Consider the following 13,186-nt stretch of genomic DNA (forward strand, 5'->3'; position numbering starts at 1 on the left):
AATGGATGGGTAGAAGTGGCATGACATAGGGTTCGGGAAGCGTGGTTATTTAAATTTGTGGTCACAGCATGAGCTGAGATATTATTTCGTACTATCATGCACTGAGAATTTGAAGGTGGGAACTATAGATGCACACGAGAAATGAAGAGGAAGGATTGACAGGTCTAGATAACTGAATCATTATGTAAGGACTGGACAAAATGGATGAGCTTCCCATCCCTGTCTGAGAGAATTAGCAGGTTCAAGGGAAAAATGAGGACGTTCGTAGAAATGTTCAGTAGACAATTGACGTCAGAGAACTTGAACTCTGATGAAAGAATAATTCAAACCTATAGATCTAGAGAAGATAACTGAGGGTATAAGACAGAGTTCACCAGGATAGTTTAGAAGAGTAATTCCACGTTCAGAAACCACAGCCTTTAGTAAATGCTTACATTTGGAGAACGTTTGGAGAAAGCTAAAACTACCAGGGATAAAAACAACCAGCAATTTGAGAAGTAGATCACGAAAGAGAATAATGAAATACCTTGCAAACTGAAAGAGTGAAAGCATTCCAAGGTAGCATTGAGGGACCAGTCGATAGTATCAAAGGCTGCAGAAAATTTGAGTTAAAGTACCAAAAAGTAAAAAAAATAAAATAAAGTACCAAAACATGGCTAGGTTTTATACTTATGACATGAATTGCCTTCAACAAAGCAGCTTTGTGGAACTGGAGCGTTAGAAAGAAATGTTTTTAGGAGGGTATGGTGTTGTGGTTTAATGAAGACAAGGAACATAGTCAATACTTATAAGAAGTATTTTAATATTTCAATTTAATATTCATACACACAAGCTAAATGTGAATTCTAAAGTTCTGGTAAGTGGTATGAGGGGGAAATATATGGTTTCAGGGGAGTGTTGGGTGTACAGAAATTTGAGCGAGGCTCGGAATGTTATAAACAGCAATGTCAGTTTACCTTATTTAATTTTTTTTTAATTTTTTTTAATGTTTATTCATTTTTGAGACAGAGAGAGACAGAGCATGAACGGGGGAGGGTCAGAGAGAGAGAGAGAGGGAGACACAGAATCTGAAACAGGCTCCAGGCTCTGAGCTGTCAGCACAGAGCCCGACGCGGGGCTCGAACTCACGGACCGCGAGATCATGACCTGAGCCGAAGTCGGATGCTTAACTGACTGAGCCACCCAGGCGCCCCAACCTTATTTTTTAAATAAACATTGGGGAAGCTTATGCATGTTCAATGTAGAAGAAAAGGAGCTACTATGATATTTGTGTGTGTCTGTGTTTGACTGCTTTTAGAACCAGCCTCAAAGAATATCTGCACTTCGATAGGATTTTCATAATTTTAGGGACAGAAACTCAACTGCATCAGTTTATCCGAGGAAACTCAATTCTTAGCAATTGCTAACTGAACTCCGAAAAGAATGATCCTGAAAAGCAAAGAGTATCAATATATTTGTTAACACTAAGCATTAAAACTGCCCAGTGGAATGGAAGATTCCTATTGGCTAACTTGTGTGATGCCTGTCCAGAGGGAAACCAAGTTAATATCAGAGAGTTTCTTGGTGAGAGATCAATGCAATGATTTCAAAAGAGTATGCCCAAGCTTGAATTACCCACTGTGGAAATAGACTTCTGGAGGAGGTGGAAAGAGTAAGAGAGAAAATACTCCGGCAGCAGAGTTTAAGAGCACTTTCTATAGATTAGGTTGTAGTTACACTTGATTCACTGAAATTTGCCTTTATTTCTAGTGCTGAGTAAAAGTGAATGTGAAATTGAGACTATAGGTTGAGAAAGATTTTCCCAGGGCAATAACTGATTATCACTTTAGGAAATATCAGTATTTGTGCTAACTTAAATTCCTGCAGTGCTATTCAGTTTGAAGTATTCACACATAAGTACACATTTTATACTGATATGCACATACACCCACATACATTCATTCCCACAGAACAGCCATAGAAGAAAAGTCCTGAATCTTTTATCTGAATACATTTAGATCGCTGTTCTCCATGCCTTTTAGAAGCGATTCAGCAGCATCAGGGCCTAAATGGAATGTAACCACACATGCTTAAAATTATAAGAAATTCTGATGCTTATTTTTCTTTTTTCTATTTCGACTTGAAAATGATAAGAAATTCTGACACTTATTTTTCTATTTCGACTTGGGATAACTCACCATTTCCGTCTATTTTGACTCTCTATCTTTGATCACAGGTATGCCAGAAGTCAAGTTCTCCCTTCTGTTAGATTTCCCAAACATGTGCCCAACAGGTATCACATTCACACAGATGGTATTCGTCAGCATACCATATGAGAAGCAAGTTACGTTTGAAGAGTCTTCTCCCACCTAAACTTCTCCATCTCATATTTCCTAGTCAATCGAGCTTTTTCTGAGTTTCTTTGGCCTTTGAGATCATAATTAGCTCTCTTTTATTCTAGCGAAGATAAGGAACCATGTCTTTTTTTTTCTCTTTACACTAGCAAGCACAATGTTGAAAATTTAAAGGAACAAAGAAACATCTGTGCAAAAATGAATTGATGAGGTTACAGAATATCTCTCTCAGTAGCACACCTTAGATCGCATGTAGACTTTAGTACTTTTCTCATCCTGGCACCCTGTCTAGGCTGGGTGCAAAACATAAATAATAGAAAATGTATAAGAGAAATATGGGCAAACTCAACTAGGTAGGCTGATGTGAGCCACAGATCCTTCCACAGTCTCTATTACTCATATGTTAATGAATGAAAAGGAGGATAGACACTAATTTAGTTCTGAACAGGTCTACAAATGAACAGGTCCTACTTATACTCTAAAATCCCTCATTGTCAAGTTGCCAGAGGCATCCTTGGATCTGAATCAGAAAAATTACCGCCAACTGAGTTTCAAACTGCCCTAATCTGATTTTCGGCATATTAGCCTTTTCCTTTCAGTAAAGTACTAGTGTCATGCAAATCCTGTCTCCTCCATGGCTCATTGGTTTTGATCCATCAAATAAGAATAAAAAGCCATGTTTCTCAGCATGTGTCCCATAGACCCTCTAGGGGACAGAGTTGGTGCTCTACCCGGATCACCTTGGATCTCTTTCTCTCCCCCCAGCTTAAACGCGAGTTTGTTTATAAGGATCTTCAGGCAAAAGTCTTCTTTAGGGGACTGATTGGGTTACTAGAGCCACAGAAAACATACGCGTGCAGAGCAGGAAGTACCAGGGAGTTAATATCTCTCTTGGGTTGCCCCTAAACCTATGACTGGATGGGGGCAGAGTATGAAAACCTAGCTCTCTTGATTTAAGTTGGGACAGACGCTGAGGTATAATTTATGTTCCAGAGCTTTCCAGGGGATCAGACTGAGTCTGGAAGTTGGCCTCTTTTTTTTTCTCCCGGGAGCACCTTCTTAATAAGTGAATCCTTTACTTAGGGTCTATTTTGGGGACTAAAACCTAAGATAGACCATTTTATCACAGTCACCTGTGATGCCTGTCATAATTGTAGATTCCTGGCCCAACCCCGAAGAGTCACATCTACATTTTTCAACACAAATTCTGGATGCTTACGCACAATAAAAATTAAGAACCAGTGGTTTGAATTATAATTATTAGGCAGTTATAGGCAATTCTCAACCTGGGTTCCTAATCCAGCCTACTGATTTAGCTTCCCTAAATGATCAGCACCACCTTCCCCTTAATACCTGCCTTTAGATCACTCTCCCCAATATCCAGAATGACAAACAAAGTTTAAACATTGTTTGACATATCTTATAAAATGAATTCCAAACTTCAAATCATTTGCACACATTAGAGGCTTTAAAAATGAAATCTCTTACTCATTCTTGAATTTCTGAATTTATACAAAGTTATACAAAATATCATCTATAAAAGAACAAATCCAGTCCTGATCTTGAATGTGCTTTCAGAGTAAAGTTTAAATTCCTGAGCTTGCTTACTTTTCAAGTTCTTATACAATCTAACATTAGTCTAACTATACTATATCTGTATGTCAATCTAATCGTCTACGCGTTACTTAGCGTCTTCTGAATTACTGGTGACGATGACCTGAGTTGTATTTCTTGTGAAATCTTTTCAACTACTCTTTGCATGGAGAACTATCAGTAGCCACAAAGTTCTCCAACAGAACATTAGAAAGTGGGAAGGACTATGTCTCAGTTTTGGGAGGATAGGATAACTCATGAGGCTGCAAAGGTATGTGAATCTTTTACATGCTAGATTCAATTTAGGTGAAGGTAGCGGTGAATCTTGACCTTCCCCTAAGTATGAGCCTGTACATCATTTTGTAGGGTGAGTCACAAAGAACTTCAGTGGTAGAGAGTAATTTACTATGCTATAAAAAGTCCTTTTTTAAAAAAAAAAATCATTTGACCTCTATTCTTTTAGGGAGAAAAACTCCATTCTGAAAGACTTGCAATTGAATTTATAATCAACACTTTTTAGATGGGTCTTGTCTGTTTATCTATTCTGTCACCCTATGTCTTTTGATTGGATTGCTTAGTCCATGTACATCCAAAGTCATTACTGATAAATATATCTATTGTCATTTTATTTGTCTTGTGGTTGTTTCTGAAGATTTTCTCTGATTCTTTCCTGTCTTTCTCTCTTTCATGGTTTGCCGGTTTTCTTGACTGATGAATTTTGATTTCTTTCTCTTCATTCTTTGCATATTTATTAGCGGATTTTTATATAGGTTACCATTTGGTTTGTATATAACCTCTTCTGCATATAGCAGTCTATATTGAGTTGATGGTTGTTTAAGTTTGAACCCATTCTTTATTCCTCTCCTCCCCATGTTTTAGGTATATGTTGTTATATTTTATATCCTTTTATATTGTGAGTTCCTTGACTGAATTTTACAGAAATATTCATTTTTTACTGCTTTTGTGTTTCCTGCCTTCATACTGTCTTTCTTGTTCTCTCCAAAGAGTCCCCTTTAATATTACTTTCAGGGCTGCTTTAGTGGTCACAAAGTCCTTTATGTTTTTGTTTGTCTGGGACACTCTTTATCTCTCCTTTTATTCTGAATGATAACCTTGCTGGATAGACGATTCTTGGCTGCAGATTTTTCCCATTCAGCACTTTGAATATATCATGCCACTCTCTTCCGGCTTGCAATATTTCTGTTGAAAAATCTGCTAGCTTTATGGGTTGTCCCTTGTAAATTACTATATTCTTTTGTCTTTCTGCATTAGAATTTTGTCTTTACCACTGTATTTTGTGAATTTAATTACAATATGTCTTGGTGTGGGTCTGCTTTTGTTGATTTTGATGGGATCTCTCTGTGCCTCCGGGATCTGGATATCTGTTTTCTTGTCCAGGTTATGAAAGTGTTCAACTATTATTTCTGTAAATAAATTTTCTGGTAACTTTTCTCTCTCTTCTCCTTCTGGGACTCCTATAATATGAATGTTATTACATTTGATGGAGTCACTGAGTTCCCTAAGTATGTTCTCATTTTGCATAATTCTTTTTTCTCTCTTTTGGTCGGCTTGATTACTTTCCATTACTCTCTACTCTACATCACTAATTCCTTCCTCTGCTCCTTCCATCAAGTGTGTTTCTCAATTCATTTTTTGAGCCCTCTATCTCTACTCTTTTTTTCTTTATCTCTGTGTTAAGGGGTTTGCTCACTTCTTTCACTCTTTTTCAAATCTAGTGAGTATTGTCATGATTATTGCTTTAAATTCTCTATCAGGCATGTTCTTTATATGTGTCTTGCTTTGATTTCTGGCCGTGGCCTTGTCCTGTTCTTTCATTTGGGATAAATATCTTTGTCTCCTCATTTCTTCTACCTCTGTGTGTCTGTTTCTCTGTGTTAAGAGAGCGAGGGATGTCTTCTGCTCTCACCAGTAGTGACTTTATGACGAAGAGGTCCTGGAGTGCCCTACGGTGTGCAGTGTCCCCTGTGACCAGAACCTGACACTTCAGGAGAGTCTCCTATGTGTGTTGTCTCTGCCCTGCTCTTATGTCTGAGTTACTTTTCCTTTTAGCGCCATTGTTTTACTGACGCTCTCTGCTTGTTGAGGGCTGTGCGTGCTCTCTGTGCTATCAGTGGGACACAAGCAGGCCAGGTGTAAGGGCTGTGCCCACCAGGGGACTTGGGAGTGGCAGACGGTGTTGACAAAATTTGCACTCTCAGCCAATAGCCCTGTGCTGGGCCTGGCAGCAGCTGTGTAACTGGCCCATGGGCACAGCACATGGTGAAAAGACATCATTGTTTTCAAACAAACTTCTAACCAGGTCTCGCTTTAAATTCTTTGGAATACTATATATATATATATATATATATATATATATATATATATATACTATATACTATAATATAGTATATTATATATACTATAAATAGAAATATACTATATATAAATAAATATGAATATACTACTATAAATATATATATATTTATGTGTGTGTATATATATATATATATATATATTTATGATAGTTCATTTCCACACAGTGGCTTGATCAAGAGGCAACCACTGATCAGCACAATCGTTGGATCTTTTGGGGGAAGAGAAGAAAAGCCATATTGGATATTGGGCGCTGGCTTACTAATGGGGAGAATTGGGTTGATGAGAGACCAAAGAAATAGGAAGTTCATTGCTGCTTTGGCTTTGTACTTTTCATGCTGATGGCTTACGGCAGTTATAGGAAATAATTTATTTATTTATTTATTTTATGAACAAAGGAGGGTCAGGAATCACCACTAGACAGTTATCTAATTATTAAATTCAACTTGAAGAGGTGAATGCATCACAGGTTTCTGCTTCCCCATTTATAAAGATTTATTACTCCCCAAATGGCCGATTCCTCTAGAAATTGTTCAGGGTTAGCTATATAACAAATTGCTAAAGAAAAGAATTCACTTGGTAGGTTTATTATCTACATGTTTTTATTCTAATTTTCTACGTGATGCCACTTTAAATAAAACCGTGTAGTTATGAGTTAAAACTTAAACACACTAGATTGTATTTGGGACAAGTGATCAGATTTATGACGACATCACTCTACTACACAGGAAATTTCCTATTTTCTGTATTTTAACTGGAGTGCTTTGAAACTGAGGGTAAGTAGGAGAAAGAACGTCCCAGAATGCAATTTTCTCCTTAAAGATGGTCAGGATTTAAATGATGGCAGTTTCTATGGTTTAAAAAAGAGATAATGATTGAACTGGATGACACGCTGGCATTGCCATCTTCAAAGTATCAATCAAATTATTTTATGTGCCATTTGTGGATGGTATGACAAAGTAAAATATAAACAAAGAAATTGATGATTTTTTTCTGAAACCACAGATTATTGTTCTGTGTTCAGTCAATTCTTTATATGTCACTCTGAGGTTTGAGATTTACTGTGATGTACCTGAGATCCTGTCACTAGATCATGAGGTGCCTTCTCAGTCATTAAGGAATATAAATTGTGTTCAGTGTTGCCTTACAGTGAAATGCCATTTTGTTGAAACAGGGTAATCCATACAATGTATATATGGTAATTGTCACCTAAATAGAAGAGCAAATGAACTGAATCATCCAATTAACCATATAGACAAGTGAAGATATATTTGGGTCAAATAAAGGCACTCAGCTTACTCTCAGGAATCCCTTAGAGGGAGTTTTCTCACTGTGCTGTAAATGAGCACTTAATACTTTGAGAGGTGCCCCCTGAGATGATCTCCATGCTGTCTCAGCAAGGGGCTATATTTCTGTTGCTTAATTTAGATGACTAAAGGCTGTAAGGAGTAATTTGCCCTGAAGTAGCAGGGTAGCTTATTATTATCTATATTACAGTGAGGTTTTTAAAAAAGCAAAATTAATACTTTAATTTCCATCATTATATTATCCTGATGTCTTAAGCATCTGTCAACCCCTGTACAATGAGGAAAATGGTTTACTCTTTTAAAATATACCTAGGACTAAAATAAAGTTACATAAAATTCCTTTATATTGAACTATTCTAACTTCCCAAACTCTGAATGAATGAACGAATGAATGCATGAATGAATGAACAGCAAATTAAACATAGCATATAAGACTGATTGCGTGTGGAAAATAAGGTTTAAAAATTCTGGCAAAAAGAAAAAATATCGTAGACAGTCATCCCCTTCCCATTTCCCCCAGAATTTAGAGACTGCCGAAGAGTGATTATTTTTATGATCGTGTTATTTTATTTTGTGAGTCTTCTTACCAATCTAAATCTCATCTCCTCTCAGATTCACAATGCTTTTTATTTTATTTTATTTTTTTTTTAATTTTTTTTTTTCAACGTTTATTTATTTTGGGGACAGAGAGAGACAGAGCATGACCGGGGGAGGGGCAGAGAGAGAGGGAGACACAGAATCGGAAACAGGCTCCAGGCTCCGAGCCATCAGCCCAGAGCCTGACGCGGGGCTCGAGATCGTGACCTGGCTGAAGTTGGACGCTTAACCGACTGCGCCACCCAGGCGCCCCTCACAATGCTTTTTAAAAATAAGTATGTTATTCCAGGATCAATTTAAGTACTCTGAGATCCTTTATGTATCTGGCTATTATAGACTGAATGCTTGTGTCCCCTCAAAATTCGTTTGTCAAAGCCCTAACCCTCAGTGTGATGGTATCAGAAGGTGGGTTCTTTGGGAGGTAATTAGGTTTAAATGGGGTCATGAGAGAGGGGTCCTTCTGATGGGGTTAATTCCCTTATGAGAGATCAGAGATTGCTTTTGTTTGCATACCCTTTCTCTTTCTTGCTCTCTTTCTCTCTTTCCCCACTGCGGCCACTGTGTGAGATGACCATCCATACATCAGGAAAAGGGTCCCCAGCAAGAACTGAATCAGCTAGCCCCTTGATTTGGGACTTCCCACCTTGCAGAATTATGAGAAATAAATGTCTGCTGTTTTAAGTCACCCAGTTTATGGTGTTTTGTTACAGCAGCCTGAGAAGACGAAGACCCTAACTTTATTTTCTCGTGATGCAAAGTATATGTCAATTAATTCATTTATTGATTAAGTGCATAATTTTTTTTCTAGGAAGTCTGGTAGTTACTGAGAATGCAAAATAACTTAAACATAATTCTTAACCTTGGGGAACGTACAGATTAACAGGAATGACGGGCAATGACAAATCCAATGTGAGAAGTTATATGATAGGAAAATGGAACATTCTATGAGAATATATAAATCGGGCACATACCTTGAACTGCACTGTATAAATGAATCTATTGTCCCATCTAGCAAGGTCAAAACTGTCTCACATGTGAGACTGTCTCCACCTCCACACCTTGTAACTGCCCATCAACAATATTCTGGAACTTGCGTTTTTTTTGCAATTATTTAACTTAACTGAAAAGTTAAGACCATATGAAAATCACAGATAATTCAAAGTCGGTCCTGAAAAGTTAATTTTTGGATAGCAAAGGGTAGTATTTGATATCTGGAATTACTGTTGCAGCGGTATTAAATGGTAGTGTAGCCAGATAATTTAGGGCTACCTAAATCCTGCCTTTGGTCCAGGACATCCCTGGAGATTTACTAGAAAGCCATATGCATGTGTGAAGATGCTGAATTAGATCTGAACTGCCACTGTTTGTTATTATCCAGGCCTTACAAACCGAAATGCAAGGCTCTGTCATAAGACTAAATTAAAACATGTAACTTAGAAGTGTAGAAAAGACCATACATCTGCCTCATTTCAAATCCTTGGTTTACAACCAGCCTTTGACTAAACTCAAAGTACCATGAAGGCCTAAATTCCAGAAAGCCCATGAGAGAGAATATGCTATGTATCTTAACTTTCTATTGATGCTACGGACAAAATGAGGAAGAAGGATACAGAAATTCATGACCATTTCTGACAAAATCACTGCTCATCAGTAATTGCAGCCTATTTGGTTCCCTAATCAGATAATTATTTCACCCTCTTTGGCTTTGGGAGTTGTGTCAGAAGGATGTACAGACAAAAATGGACAGGAAAGCGACCAAAAGGATAAGAGGTTTCTCCCTGATTCTCCCACTTTCCTTTCTTGGTTAAACCATTAAGCTTGATGGGCAAGCCCATGATGTGGTTGTTTCCCTCTGGAAAATGGGGATAAAATATAGAAATCCTGTTTTTGGCAGGCCTTTTGCTTATAATTTACCACAGCTTCTCTTGATCCTTCTTGAACTACTACGATAGACATTCTAGTTGTTTGTCCTCTGAAGTTTCAGACATTGGTCAGGACAGGACCTCTGAGGCCTCCCTGTTCCTGGAGCTGAATGGTTAATTCCTATTCTTTAGGCCAACAAATAAAAAGTAAAGTTATACTATCTTACCTTATTCTTCATAAAGGATCTTACAATAGAATAGAAGAGGGCTGGGTTTTAAATACAATCAACCTCTAGCACATTATTATAGTTTCCCAAAGAGACTTTAAAAACCCAAAAATGAAATCTGGAAGAAATCCTGTACATAAATGAAACTTCCGCAGAAGTCAAAACCCAGTCATCTCCTCTTTTGTAATTTTTATTCTGGGACTCTGAGCCAGGTTTAGGCATCTCGCCGACCTGCCTAAGGGGACGTGGGCTGAAGCCTGGGTTATCTTCCAATGAAACTATTGTCCCCTTAGAAATTTGAAATTTTGATTAGCCAGCCCCTTATTACTGAACATTTGCACTTTAAGTGTTTTGTTCCACAAAACGTTACATCTGATCTATTAGAAACATTTTTCTTTCTTGTGACTATTTCCTCAGCATAAATCTCTTGAAATTAAATTTCTCTGTGTAAAGCTATTCATATTGTCTTAGCTTGGGTTTCTTTCACACAAAGTTAGAACAGGGGCTTACATGAGAATGTTTTCATGGAAAGTGAACTGCGGTTGTGGGATTGAGGGCCCATGGAGAGTGAAACCTTGGACAAAGGAAAAACAATTCTTGGTCGCCTGGTGCTTAGTTCCACGGAAACTTCTGAGAAGTCCGTACCAGATGCATTTCTAAAGCTTCTGCTTGAAGATAAAGGGCAAAAGCACCTATCCATGGACTCCCATCTTCTTTTGGTTAACAGTTGTCCCATGGGGTGTTAATTCTCCCACATTTCTTGGTAGCATATATACAAGTGTTGAGGGTTCTCCCGTAGGTGACCCATGCTATAGCATCAGACAAATCCTAGGGACATAAATGAGAGAAATGTGGGACCCTCTTAAGGCAGTAGGATGAAGCCTGTACAAAACTGTTTGCCAGAGGTGTGGCTAGGCTCAGAATTGATGTTGAGACTTAAGTGAGGTGATACACAAGCAGTGCCTGATACTATTATGCCCTTTATTTAAAAAAACTTTTTTAATGTTTATTTATTTTTGAGACAGAGAGAGACAGAGCATGAACGGGGGAGGGACAGAGAGAGGGAGACACAGAATCTGAAACAGGCTCCAGCTCTGAGCTGTCAGCACAGAGCCCAACACGGGACTCGAACTCACGGACCGCGAGATCGTGACCTGAGCCGAAGTCGGCCGCTTAACCGACCGAGCCACCCAGGCGCCCCATATTATGCCCTTTATTAATGTCAATTAGTCTCGAAGTTGATGCCAGTCGCAATCTCTAAAAAGGTTTTCATACAGGAGGGGTAGTGGAAGAAGCTACAAGTCTCACTTGTTGTCATGGATTCTAAGGATGTAATTAACATTCACCCTCGTCCTTTGCTACACATTCTAAATTTCTCTCACCCACGACCAACCCTTCAGCAACTCTAATTTTCTTGTCTGGGGGTGGTAGTGATGAAGATATTCACCCCTGAGTCAACCGAGACATTAGTTTCTTCATCCCTGTTGGGTCATGTTTGTTATAATTACCTATTTGTTATGAAGTGTTTTCCTTTTTATTAATCACCAGAGAGAGAGAGAGAGAGAGAGAGAAACTATGCCATCCTACATTACTATCAAAAGTGATGAGGGTGCGTTTCCCAAACTCTTATCAGTAACACATGTTGCTAGTGAAAACAAAATTGCCAATATCATTGATGAAAAATAGGGTCTTGTTACTTTCGTCTTGTTATTTGATTTCTAGGGAGTTGAGTATCTTTTCACACAATTGTCACTCTTTTGCATTTCTTCATTTTTGAAGATCCTATTTTTCTCCTATTATTCTGTTGTGCATTTATATAAGTTGTATTGATTTTTTTTTTGTTTATTTTTTATTTTTGGGACAGAGAGAGACAGAGCATGAATGGGGGAGGGGCAGAGAGAGAGGGAGACACAGAATCGGAAACAGGCTACAGGCTCTGAGCCATCAGCCCAGAGCCTGACGCGGGGCTCGAACTCACAGACCGCGAGATCGTGACCTGGCTGAAGTCGGACGCTTAACCGACTGCGCCACCCAGGCGCCCCAAGTTGTATTGATTTTTAAGAGCTCAAAATATTTTATAAACACTACGATAAGCCTCAAAATGTGGATGACCCTCAGTAAAGGTGTTTGGGGCAATAGCAATTTTCTGGTGCCCTATAAATCATATTGGGTAGATTGTTACTCACTTATCTGCACCAGTTGTAAAATAGACTGTTATAATGAAAAAACTCTTAACCATCAAACCTTAGTTTGAAACCCTAGGATTACAGTGAGGAGAGCACTGTTCCTATCAAAACTAAAAAAGCATTGGTTTGAAGTTTTTACCTCAATTCCAGTTAGTGAACATCAGAGTAATATTAGTTTCAGGTGTACCATATAGTGATTCAACCCTTTCGTACAACTGGCGCTCTTCATAACAAGGAGAGCACTTTAAAGGTAGATTATATTGATATTCCTCCACTAAAGTGTTATTAATTACTTGAAAATATTTTCTGGTCCTGCTTAGATAAAAGAATCAAAGTGTGTGAATGAGATATGCTCATGCATATTAGTCTAACTCTCCCTGCTGGTTATCACCAAGGTAGGGCATCAATTCAGTTTACAGGTTTATCAGTCACTTGCAGCACTGTTTACATTATAAGGGCTCCCTTAAAACCCATGTCATAGAACAAATTTAATTTTCTGCTCAAGAGCACTGTTTAATTTACATTCAGTGTGGTCTGTTGTTTAGGATTTAGACTTTTTCAGAGAACAGTTTCAACAGAACACTTCCTGAGGCAGGTTATAAATTCTAGGTTGTGGAATATCACTGAAGAAACTTAGACAAGTGCCTTTTCATTAGTGAAGCCCAGTACGTAAATTAGCTTTTGGGTAGAGATTATAAAAGGCACGTT

Source organism: Leopardus geoffroyi, chromosome X, assembly GCF_018350155.1.
Source record: "Leopardus geoffroyi isolate Oge1 chromosome X, O.geoffroyi_Oge1_pat1.0, whole genome shotgun sequence".
Taxonomy (NCBI): domain Eukaryota; kingdom Metazoa; phylum Chordata; class Mammalia; order Carnivora; family Felidae; genus Leopardus; species Leopardus geoffroyi.